The 12,939-nt window shown below is 43.9% G+C and overlaps 1 pseudogene; it reads right to left on the minus strand.

The window, feature by feature from the left end:
* Positions 1-12,271: 12,271 nt before the first annotated feature.
* On the minus strand, positions 12,272-12,388 carry LOC124728533 (annotated as a pseudogene).
* Between the last annotated feature and the right edge of the window lie 551 nt (positions 12,389-12,939).

The following is a 12,939-nucleotide window of genomic DNA, read 5'->3' on the forward strand; positions in this document are numbered from 1 at the left end:
TTCCACGTCATCCGAGAACGTAAACTGCGAAAACGGGCGCTGATACAGGCCATCACCACTGCGGACGGCCGTCGCCACACCATACAACGCGATATTGGTGCTGCCTTCTACGACCATGATGGACGACTTTAATCTGCTCAATGTTCCGACCCGACGACGGTGACAGGAGTCTTACTACTGGTTTATGTCATTGTCCCACAGGATTTACAAACTGAATTATCGTACATTACGGACGACGAAATTATCGACGCCATAGGTAAAGGAACGGCGAACAAGTCTCATGGCGCCGACGGGCTTCTTGTGGAGTTTTATAGAACTTTCCAGTATTTACTGGCTCCCAATTTGACAGACGTCTGTCGGGAGCTTATATCCCCCTTGGTGCCGCTCCTCGCGGCCTTCGTAGAAGGAATGATTATGTCGATTCACAAAACTAAAGGTGGGGCTCGAATGCCTGATTACCGCTCGCTGACACTAGTCAACTGCGACGTGAAGATATTCACCAGACTATTAGCAAGCCGCGACCGTCGCTGTCTCTCGTCGTCTCACCAGATTAGGTTTCCCTAGGGAGTATCAGTAACATCCACACAGCACTGTGTCGATACCGTGACATAATAGCCCTAGCGAGGGCACGCCACATCCCGGGAGCGCTGACATCACTAGATTTGAGCCAAGCTTTTGATCAAGTGGATCGCCCGTACCTAACGTCCGTTCTCCAACACATGCAGTACCCACAGCAATTCACAGACGTCGAGATGCGCCTCCCCCAACGGGTGACTTCCAAGGTGCTCGTTAACGGGCGTCTCGCGCAGTCCCTCCCGATTTTCAGATAGGTGCGTCAAGACTGCCCCCTGTCGACCTTAGTCTACGATCTGGCACTGGGACCGCTCCTCAGTGGCCTCCGTCAACACATCAGCAGACTCGCATTTTGCTGTACAGTACATGCAGTCGACCTGGTTCTCGTGCTCCGCAAGCGCGACGTGTAACCAGCGCCCTAGGATACATTACCACATACGGTGTGGCTTCCGGCAGCTGTCTCAACGTCACCAAATCGGTCGCGATGGCCATAGGAGATGGACTGACCCCAGCGCGTGTCCACCCCCTACAGCTTAGTGGTACTATCAGATGTCTCGGAATAGAGTTTCACGACGACGTACGGCGCACTGCGACCCTTAACAATTGCCGCTTATTACTACAAAATCGGGTACAGATCTCCAACGTTCTTCTGCGTACCCTCGACATTCTTCAAAGGACACACTTCGTCAATGTTTACCTCGCATCGCGCCTTCCACACACTGCGCGTGTCCTTCCAATACCGCTACTGGTGGCTCGACGTCTATTAGCGGCATTCGGAGCCTACGTCAGTAGAGGCATGCTCTTCAAAGTCAGTTATGAGTCTCTGACCCTTCCCGCAGGAAGGGGAGGTCTTCGCCTAGTCCATGTCGACGACAGAGCGGCGGCCCTGTTTGTCAGCTCGCACATCAACATGTGGGAAGTTTGACAGGTTTGCTGCTGGAGTCCTTAGCTCCGTCCTCCCTTATGCCCCCACTGACGACGCAAGGCATACCCCCCACCGCCGGCCGGTGTGGCCGAGCGGTTCTAGGCGCTTCAGTCTGGAACCGCAAGACCGCTACGGTCGCAGGTTCGAATCCTGCCTCGGGCATGGATGTGTGTGATGTCCTTAGGTTAGTTAGGTTTAAGTAGTTCTAAGTTCTAGGGGACTGATGACCTCAGATGTTAAGTCGCATAGTGCTCAGAGCCATTTGAGCCATACCCCCACCCTTCTACTACTTCGGGCACTGTTACATTGAACACAGTTATATCCGTATCGCAGTACCACCGACGAAACAGTCGACGGCGGGGGATATATATCGCGCTCTACAACACAGGCGCCCACCAGACATCGTGGAGGCCAAAACCCCTCATGTTAAAGGGAAGGTGTCTTGATGGACGATACACGCGGCTACGCTGGATACAGACGTCTGATCCACAGGGTACATCACAGTCAACGGTAAACAGATCTCCCGACCACGCCTCCACAAGATAAATATGGCGGACTCGCCTCTATGTGTAAACTGCGGAGTACCCGACACGGAGGAGCGCCGTCTCACATGTGACGCGGCAGAAGACCTATGGCGCTTGGTGCGACAAATTTTGTCGTATTTTCTGCGACTGACTCCGGATCACATCACACCTCGGCTTCTTCTATTTCCCGATGGACAGTATTTCTCGCGCACCAAAAACAACGCAGTCACGTGGGTCTTTGGGAATGCGGTACAATGTTTATTTCACGATGGACCTAAAAATGTACTGGACTTTTGGAACTACCTACAAGAACGCCATTGCAAGGTTGTACAAAATCCCAAATATAGACAATATTTTTCTAAGAACTTAGGGAGTACCCTACACGACCATCCACGCAGCTGGATCATCAACAGGTAGGAGAAGATACCCATTGACTGAGCTGACAAGAAAATGTCCGATTATCGGCGGACTAACATACGACATGCGTAAAGACGTACCTGGATAATGAAGCGTAAGGAGAGTAGCGACACACCCTTCTGCATCGTGTACGAAGCACATTTTTCGTTTCCAATATACAAGGGTTGGAACTTTAATAGTGCCAACTATTTATTTACAGCTCGTACAAAATAGATACGAATTTCAAAGTCTTACTGACCTTCAAGGTAGTCACCACCATTGTGTACAGCCCGTTGCGAGGGATGTGGAAGTCGTAGGATACCCTTAGCAGTGCCAGTTGTGTTGACGGTTCGAGCGGCGCGGTATATTGCCCGACGAATTTGTAGCAGTTCCAAAGCGAGTGCCGCGAAGTGTTTCCTTCAGTTTAGAAATCAAGTTGAACTCACGAGGGCTTAATTCAGGGGATGGCTCAAATGGCTCTGAGCACTATGGGACTTAACATCTGAGGTCATCAGTCCCCTAGAACTTAGAACTACTTAAACCTAACTAAACTAAGGACATCACACACATCCATGCCCGAGGCAGGATTCGAACCTGCGACAGTAGCGGTCGGGCGGTTCCAGACTGTAGCGCCTAGAAGCGCACGGCCACTCCGGCCGGCTAAGTCAGGGGAGTGCAGTCGGTGGTATAGCACTAAGCAGCCCCATCAGTCAAACAAATCAGTAACAGCTCTCACTGTACGTGTTTGAGTATTGTCCTGCAAAATGATGGTCAGGTCCTGCAGAAAGTGTCATCACTTCTGCCTCTATGCTGTTCATTTTTGGAACACAACCTACGGCCAGCTTAGAGACAGAAGTGATGACAATTTCTGCAGGACCTGACCAGCATTTTGCAGGACAATGCTCAAGCACGTACAGTGCAAGCAGTTACTGATATGTTTGACTGATGGGACTGCTAAGTGCTATACCACCTACTGCACTCCATACTTAAGCCCTCGTAAGTTCAATTCGATTTCTAAATTGAAGGAAATACTCCACGAAATTCGCTTCAGTACTGCTACAAATTAGTCGGGCAGTAGACCGCGCCGCTCGAACTGTCAACACAACTGGTACTGCTAAAAGTATTCTACGACTTCCACATCGCTGGCAACGGGTTATGCACAATGCTGGTCAGTAAAACTTTGATACACGGATATATTATTTACGAGCTGTAAATAAATAGTTGCCACTGTTAATGTTCCAACCCTCGTACATTCCCTCGGTAGGAAAGTACCAAGATTTTTGTTTTGTTCACTTAGTTCAGGATGCGATGCTAGGTACATTTATTTTCAGTGTGGTGCAAAGGAAATACAAAATAAGAAATACATTTTAAAAATAAAAAATAAAATAATAAATAAAAATGCCCACTATTGATTTCCCCTCACCATCCGTCATACCTTGACAGGCGAGGGAGACACTGGGGCCAGGCGTCGGATTACGTACGACCTCTGCCCACTCTGCCCTACCCGCTCTCCTTGCCATGCCTACTTAAATAAAATAAAATTAAAAAATAGCGCATCCCACTGTAAATCAAGAGGTCTCATGTTCGAATCCTGCAATGGTTGTATATTTTTAAAAGTCTTACACGAAATGCGCAAATAACGTTAGCAAGATCTGATGTAACAGTTGTTTACATAGTGGGGTGTATTATATATAGCTTCAAATTAGGGGAAAAAAAGCGGTACGGTGATCGCCCACGATAAACACGAAATCCAGGCACAAATTTTCACTGTCGTTATTCTATTATACAGCTGATTGTTGGCCATATTCTCAACTGCGAATACAATTCATGTACAGTGTAAACAGGAGTGGTGAGCGTGTCAGAGTTTGCAGTAGCGGCTAACAGCTTCTGAGCGCAGCTGGTGATGGACAGCGCGGCGGACTCTTTATTCCTTCGCTTTTATGCTTGGCGTTCCACTGCCTACGAAATATTCCTACCAAGTTGTTCATGTGCTTGAAACCGTATAGAAAAACACTGACTGAACTGCTGGTTTTGAAACCTGTCTCGATGACTTTTCACGCTGTTATCTGTATCATCCCGCGAAAATATCTCACAAGTAGTTCCCAGACTGCTAGTAAGACCAGAGAGGAGATAGCAATGGCAATGTACTCAGTACAAGGCGTGACGTAAACACTGCCTCATTGTATTTCTTTACCTTTATTTATTTCGCTACTTTCACCTCTCTTGCAACAGCGCTATACTTCAACATGGAACTTCTCTACTCTAACGCCTGTTGGTTTTTGCATGCTATTTATTATAAGCAGAGAGGCGAAGAAATTTATTAGCACGTCCATACTTCAGTAGCAGTCGGTCTAACCCAATTCAGGACCTATTTTCATTATTATTCAGCTCTAGTTCTTAGTTGTGTTCATCAAATATCCAGGCCTTCCTTAGCAGCACCATCCCTTTTATTTCATTTACGCATTGCCTCTACGACGTCAAGTAAACAGCAGAACAGACAAACCGCAATCCTACCTGACATCCTTTCTACCACGCACTTTCAGTTGTTGTGTTGTACTCCTTGTTTTTTGTGAACATTGTTAATTACTCTTTTGTTTTTGTCATTCATCCCTATTCACGTTTGCTTTAAGAAAATATTGTTGCAGTTAACGCTCTCGAAATACTTGTTAACCGTTCTCTAAAAAGTTCATTCTTCTAGCAAAAAGATTTTAATAGGCCTGAATATGTGATACTGAGGTAGTTCGAATTGTGATTTCTCGCACTAAGATTGATGTAATGGGATGGCTTCTTTGGAGTCTTTCTCCTTCTCTTCCTCTCGTTCTTCTTCTTCTTCGTTGCTCGACACTGCTTCTTCGTCTTAAAACTTTCTGAAGTATTCCTGACGCTGAACGGTTTTATACCTTTTTAAATTCTGTGGTATTACCACATTTCCTTTCCTCTTCTCTCAAAATTTCGTACAATCTTTCTTTTCCCATAATTTATTATTCTCCCTAGATCCATTTCATATGCAATTCTGCAATCGTTTTTCTGTGCCACAATGCTATTTTGTCTTTGCTTTCCCACTACATTTATTTTTGCAGCGATATGTGCTGTTGACTCTATCCTCGTTCTATACATTTTCGTTTTTTCATATGACATCGTCAGAATGCAATGCACCATCAACTATCTACAACTTATGTCTTTTATCAACAACTGTTTCTTCTGACGTCTTGAAATCTTACGAGCCGTGTAACAATCGCCGGTACGGTCGTTAAGCACAGGTGATCCGGTGTCGGTGTGTTAAAACACGTGCTAGGTCATAAAGCGCGGTGCTGGCGCGTCTGCAGGAGATGACTCGGCGATGCCGGCTTGGAGGCGGCAGGGTCAAGGCTGTGACCTCGGCAGCGTGCTGCGTCCCCAGCACACGTGCCAATTTATTATCCCGCGCGCAACAGGTTATAGCTGAGAGACCGCCGAAGCGCACAGACCACACCGAAACGACCGACCGAGACGCGGGCACTTTATGTTTCCTAAAGAGCGCCTGCATTTGGTACCACCGGCCATCTCGCGTCGTAATAATATAATACCAAATACATACAATGCTGTTGTTGTTGTGGTCTTCAGTCCTGGGACTGGTTTGATGCAGCTCTCCATGGTACTCTATCCTGTGCAAGCTCCTTCATCTCCCTGTACTTACTGTCTTCATAGCCAGAGGTTCATGTGAACAGATTTGAACATCAGAGGGAGCCAAGTTCGGCCTATATGGTGGGTGACCAAACACTCCCTATCGAAACGTTGCAGTGATATCCTTATTGCCCCTGCACTGTGAGGCCAAGTATTGTCATGAAGAAGGAAACGCATGCCTGAAGGTGTGGCCGAGAGGTTCTAGGCGCTTCAGTCTGGAACCGCGCGACCGCCTCCTGCCTCAGGCATGGATGTGTGTGATGTCCTTAGGCTAGTTAGGTTTAAGTAGTTCTAAGTTCTAGGGGACTGATGACCTCAGATGTTAAGTCCCACAGTGCTCAGAGCCATTTGAGCCAAGGAAATGCATGACAGTTATGTTATGTGGGGTTGCATGAAGTCAGGCGAAACTTCACAGTGGACGGCCATATCTGGTGAGAGATACTATTGTTCTAGGCATCTTTATGTGCTCACTGTAAGCTCAGAACTGAAAATACTTGCGTGACGCGATCGACAGGTATGATAGAGGCACTGCCCAACACTTCTCATTTTTACTGTCATTTTCATTTCACGATCTGTTTGACCTTACCTTCCGAATAGCCCTAGTAATTCATGAAGGAGATGGACTTGTACAAACAGGAAATCGATGCTCTAGTACAGCGCTGGCTTAAGGCAATAGAACGTGATGGAGGCTGCGCAGAAAAACAGTGGATGCAAAAGAAATATTGATTGATACTGTCAACTTAACAATAAATATGTTCTGGGAAAAAAATCGTGGGGTGGTATTTATTGAATGACCCTCATATATATGATCACTGAATATTATTGCCACTACCTGCATCTCGTGTGAGTCAGTTTTAGAAAACACAAATAGAATTGTAAGTGACTCGGTCATGTGCTGATTGATCCCCATGAGTATCTGGAGCTACGCTGTCTGCAGTACAGTCGCAGTTGCTACAGGGAATTTGCTAGATGTTTTACACAGCGATCTACGGTCGATATGGCTCCACAGATTACTAACTGTATCCGAGGAGTTTAGGGGCCAGGAAGTATACGGGACTTATAGGAGAACTATTGAGAGTGTAGGCTATATGCTGTGTGATATCTTAATGCAGCGTAATGTACGCGACATATCATTGACTAATAGGGTTTACAATGGTTCTCTAACTTCTACTATTTTTTTTATTTTATATTCAGTTTCACGGATTACTATGTAAAGACAGACATCAGACAGTACTTAACTCTGTAACTTCCTACGAGCTGGTCAAGAGATAATTATCTGCATTAGGCATTGGACACAACGAGTTGGAAAGCATATCAGTCCTAAATCTCACTGAAGCTCTTCTGAAAAAGTACACTAAATTTCAAATAACGTAATCATATTGTAGGTTGACCTTATATAGCTTAAAGTACAAGTTTCGAGACATGTTCCAATCTCGGCTAGCCCAAGTGTGCTTTTTCGCATTGTTCCACACTCGTTTGTGCAAACGCTGGGCTAGTCACCAATCTTCGACGCAGAAAATACGCTACTCAACCAGCTCAGATCGGATAACACACAGAACAAACTTTACACGATTCACCTACTTAGGTTAAGGTATCACTGCACCAACAGGAATGGCATCCGGCCACAAAATTAAACAAAACAAACCTGCAAAACCATGAAAATAGAACAGTGATTCCCAAATTGGGAGTAAATTACCCACTGAAGGGTAAAATAAAATTTTCTGAGGGGTAAAAACAAAACGATTCGATTCTGTTTCAGTCACGAAACGAAGTTATTTTCAAAATATCATTACTATTATCACAGTTTTATAAGACTCTAATACTAAGTGTCTAAGTTATCGGTAATTACCTTTTCTCAATTAGTAGAATTAATGCGGTGGAGATTACAGATTCCTCGCATAGTCCAACCACTACACACATATGTTGTGCTTTGTCTAGTACTTCGCTGATGATAAGCGTCTTTTCCCAGTTGAAGAAACTACCTGCAGTAGTCAAGAAATTGCTTCATTACTCGTCTGAAAACAGACAAATTAATTAATTGACAGCACAACACGGTCTACCTACATAAGGGCTACTATAGTGCTGTACATATTATTATTTTTATTATTATTACTACTACTACAACTACTATTAGTGGCTGTGGCCAGGCTCCAAGCACTATCGGCCTGAAGTCTTCCAATTTCTGCTGGTTCAGAAGTAAGGAGTGGAGCAATCAAGTGATTTAGCAACAATAAGTATAGTGCACACGTTGTAACTCTATTGATTTTAAATGTGGTTGCAGTGTGTAGGTCAAGCAAGTGCCGCAATGGAGAGGAATAATGCAGGATAAGTTTGTTTTGTAACAAATGTCTATACTCCCTGTGGATAGTTAGCTTTCTTATCTGAGAAGGGGTTGTGGCGAGAATTTGGGATGCATCACTGATTCCTTCGTCATTTATTCTAAAACAAACACAGACACACACACACACACACACACACACACACACACACACACACATACACACAAACACAAACTAAATATCATTCATGTTTCATCATTTTGAAAATAAAAATGTTCCGAAAAAGTCTTTCATTCTACAATTTACTTGGGCGCTAAAGTTTCTGATAATGTGGAGGTGACGTGATGGGAGGGGGGCCGGAGCAACAGCGGCAGGGGGTGAGGGAGAGTAGGGGTACTAGCTAATATCTGATTGGACTCAAGGGTAATGGTCTAAGAAAGGTTGGGAACCACTGAAATAGAGGATCCTATACGACGAAATAATCACCAGGAGAGCGCGCACGAGAGAGAGAGAGAGAGAGAGAGAGAGAGAGATGCTTCGTTCTAGCACCACATTTCACCCTCTCCCTTCTCTCATCATGTAACACCGATATGATACCAAATAAGTGAACAGGGCAAAATATTAATCATCCCCTTAAAAGAGCAAACTGTCCGGTCTAGTGATGTAAAAATGCTACAAGATGGTCACATGAAACTCCATATCCGAGGGAAGTAATGGCAGTGAAATAATTTATATGTGCCAGTCGATCATGTGGGATCAGTGCAGTGACATTGTTGACGTGGAGATGTAACAGAATGGCAGAAGATACTACCATCCTTCGATGAGTCCATGACCACACCATGAAAGGGGTTGCTCAATTTGTTGGAATATTAATGTGGATAGTCCATCGTAACTACAACGAGCAGTATGCGACTCGTAGCCATGTAATACAGAGTAAGATAGGGACTGAACACGAGTGTCACACCTCGTGAAAAATAGCAAAAAGTAAAATTTGTAGTGCTGGGTATTTGGGTTTTTTATAGCATTAACATTATCATGTAATATTATGTTTATTTTGTGTAGTTGTGTTTAAATGCGCTTTTTCGTAAAAATAAATTTTAAAATTTATTTGAATATATAGGTTTTTTGTGTGGTATTGTTATCTTTTACTCGAAATCTGAACGGTTATGTTGAAATTGATGAACGCAATTTTTATGGGCACTTAAATATAGCATTCACTCAGACCGCACCTGGGATTGTGTGTGACCAAGAAACGACTTGGGAAGCTGCCTTAACGTCTCAGGTGTGGTCTCAGAGACCGCTAGCGTTTACTGTTACTCTGTTGCTAATGGATAGGGACGGGGTAGGAAATTACTGCTTCTTTCGTGCTAGCAGTCTTTGAGGCCGCACATGGGACATTGCGTCACGCATTCAGTAGCCACGTCTTCGTCTGTTGCTCGTGCTACAGACCCTGATTTCGGAGGTACTATTTTCAAATGGTTTGAGGACAGTGTAGAAAGCGATGTTGGACCAGATAGCAACAACGAAACAAAGTGATCATAATTCAGAATCGAAGAACTGTACAAGCGAAGACGAATTTGTTTTGGCACCTGCAATTTCGTTGAATGAAAGAAGTAAATTTTGGAAATTTGTGATAAGGACTATGGGACCAAACTTCTGAGGTCATCGGTCCCTAGTCTTACGCACTACTCAATCTAACTTAAACTAACTTACGCTAAGTACGCTAAGGACAACACACACACCCATGCCCGGGGGAAGACTCGAACCTCCAACCGGATGGAGATGGAGGGAGGGGGGGACAGAGCCTTGCGAACCGTGGCAAGGCGCCCTAGACTGTACGGTTACCCCACGCGGCAATGAAACATGTGATCAGAGTGATGAGGATAGATAATTAGAAACTGAATTTTTAACTAAACATTCTGCTAGAAATATTCTGGTCAACACAAATATTGATGATCGTCAAAGCCTCTTCTCAGGCAATCTTGTGTTCGGCAGCACAACATCATTCGTTTGGAGACAATGTGACCAGCTGCTCAAACAGGTAACAAACCAGATCCTGATACTATTTGGAATTTACTTATGACTGACGATATTTTGCGTGTCATTTTGAAATGGACTGATGTAAACAAAGAAGAGCCTGAAAAGGATACAAATATTTGGAATAAAGGTGATTGTCCCGTTTACTATTTTATTCAGCTATTTTCATACCCAGCAGAGAAGAGTACAAATAATTTTATGCCATATATGGTACTGGACATGATATATTTAGATGCAAAAACCGATTTGGTTTACTCCCATCATGCATGAAACTTGATGATCCTGCAACCCATACTGAACACAAGCAAAACGATCCTTTGGCTCCAGTGTCAGTAATTTTCACAAAATGTATTGACAACTGTCAAATGTTGTACAATATTGGGGGATGCGCATTTATCGATGAAATAATGGTATCATTTTTTGGCAAGTGCGGATTCAAAATGTACATTCCGAGCGAACAACGCAAGTATGTTTTGAAAGTCATGTGCCTTACTGATGCTCGCACTGATAGTATGTTTGATGCATATATTTACACAGGAACGAATGTAGTTGTACGAAATCTAAGCGCAGTAGAAATAAGGTTCCACAATTCAACTCAGGTTGAGATTAGACTAGGTAAACCAGCTGAACAGACTAACGGCAATATTACTGCAGACAGTTGGTTTAGTTCAATCGAGTTGGCAACATGTCTCAAATCAAGAGGACTAGCGTACTTGGGAACACTGGAAAAAAAAAACAGAGAGAGAGAGAAGAGAGAGAAATTTTCATACATGTGTGAAGCATTCACACATCATCTAACACTAGTTTCATTTGTGCCAGAAAGCGATTGGGTAGGGTAGTGATTCTAATATCGCCTATGCACCATATCGTCTATGCACCATGATGAATGTAAAGATGGTTATACAGGTAAACCAGAAATAATTTCATTCTATAATCACACTAAATGTCGTGTTGGTGCCCTAGATGAGAAGCATGCCAAGTATTCAACTTCACGATGGACCCAAAGATGGCCACTGGCATTGTTTCTCCGCATGTTGAACATAAGTGGGGTGAATGCCTTTATTCTTCACAATTCCTACAAAGACACTACTCAGATCAACCGCTTTAATTTTTTGAAGAAGCTCGCTTTCACGTCGCCGACTTCACAAATGGAAAAGTGAGTCAACAACTGTCACATACCTTATGACCTTCGTGTATCCATTCGCCTTTTTTTCGGTGTAGCAGGAGCAAGAGCAGAAGTCGTCGTAGTACGACTGGAAAAATGCAAAACATGCTCCGCCTGTGACGCGAAAAAGTAGAGGAAGATATCTTAAGTTTACCATTGTTGCAAGAAGCCAATCTGTCTTGAATGCTCTACGAGAACTTGCAGTGTGTGCAAAGAAAACTTCTGAAACTTCTGAGAACGAAACTAAAAACTAAAAAAGTACTAGTGTAGTTTTTATTTTTTAAATGTTGCATAGGCATTTCTTATGTTCTTATTGTAGCATGTATAATAAACAATAAAATTGTAGTAAAAGGTAAAATTTGGAGTACAGGATATTTGATATTTTAAAGCTTTAATATTCTCATGTAATATCATGTTCATTTTGTGTAGTTTTCTACTTAAATGCGTTTTTTTCATGAAAATAAACTTTAAAATTTATTTGGATGGTTTTGTGTGCAATTAATATAAAGCACTCCGTCTTCAGGCCACATGTGGCCCATCGCGACCATCCGACCGCCGTGTCATCCTCATTGAGGATGTGAATACGAGGGGCGTGTGGTCAGCACATCGCTCTTCCGGCCGCTATGATGGTTTTCTTTGACCGGAGCCGCTACTATTCGGTCGAGTAGCTCCTCAGATGGCATCACGAGGCTGAGTGCACCCCGAAAAATGGCAACAGCGCATGGTGGCTGGATGGTCACCCATCCAAGTGCCGACCACGCCCGACAGCGCTTAACTTCGGTGATCTCACGGGAACCGGTGTATCCACTGCGGCAAGGCCGTTGCCCCAATTAATGTAAGATTTTACATAAAAAGCTGAATTGTTTCACTGACACTGCTGAATGCATTTTTATGGAATTTTCAACACAACGGTCTGTCAGACCCCACCTGGGATGTGACAAAAAATTTACCTGGGAAACTAAAGGTTAGTCTATATTCACAGCTGTAGTTCGCATAGTGGTGCAATTATGACCACGCAGAAGACAGTAGGTTGTAACATTTTGCAGTCAACCAACACACTGATATGTGTACATATTATGGTAGGGTCGCCCAAATTTTTTTTTTTTTTTTCCAGGGCGGTATCATCGGAATATTTGAGCAGGTCAAGCACACATCACTTTATCGACAGCAGCTGCAAAGTGCCATATCGTGATGGTTGATCCTAGATACAGGAACTGTTTGCTGTAAACCAGTGTAATGTCGATCGAGATTTGCTCCATTGCAGAACTAGTACCCGCCCATAAAGCACGGCAAAATCGTACAATGTCGACAAGACAATTGCAAATTCACTGATCTTTTCCGCAAAACGTGCATCGGATGCTCAGCGTTATCGGTCTT

This window comes from Schistocerca piceifrons, chromosome 1 (genome assembly GCF_021461385.2).
Source record: "Schistocerca piceifrons isolate TAMUIC-IGC-003096 chromosome 1, iqSchPice1.1, whole genome shotgun sequence".
NCBI lineage: Eukaryota > Metazoa > Arthropoda > Insecta > Orthoptera > Acrididae > Schistocerca > Schistocerca piceifrons.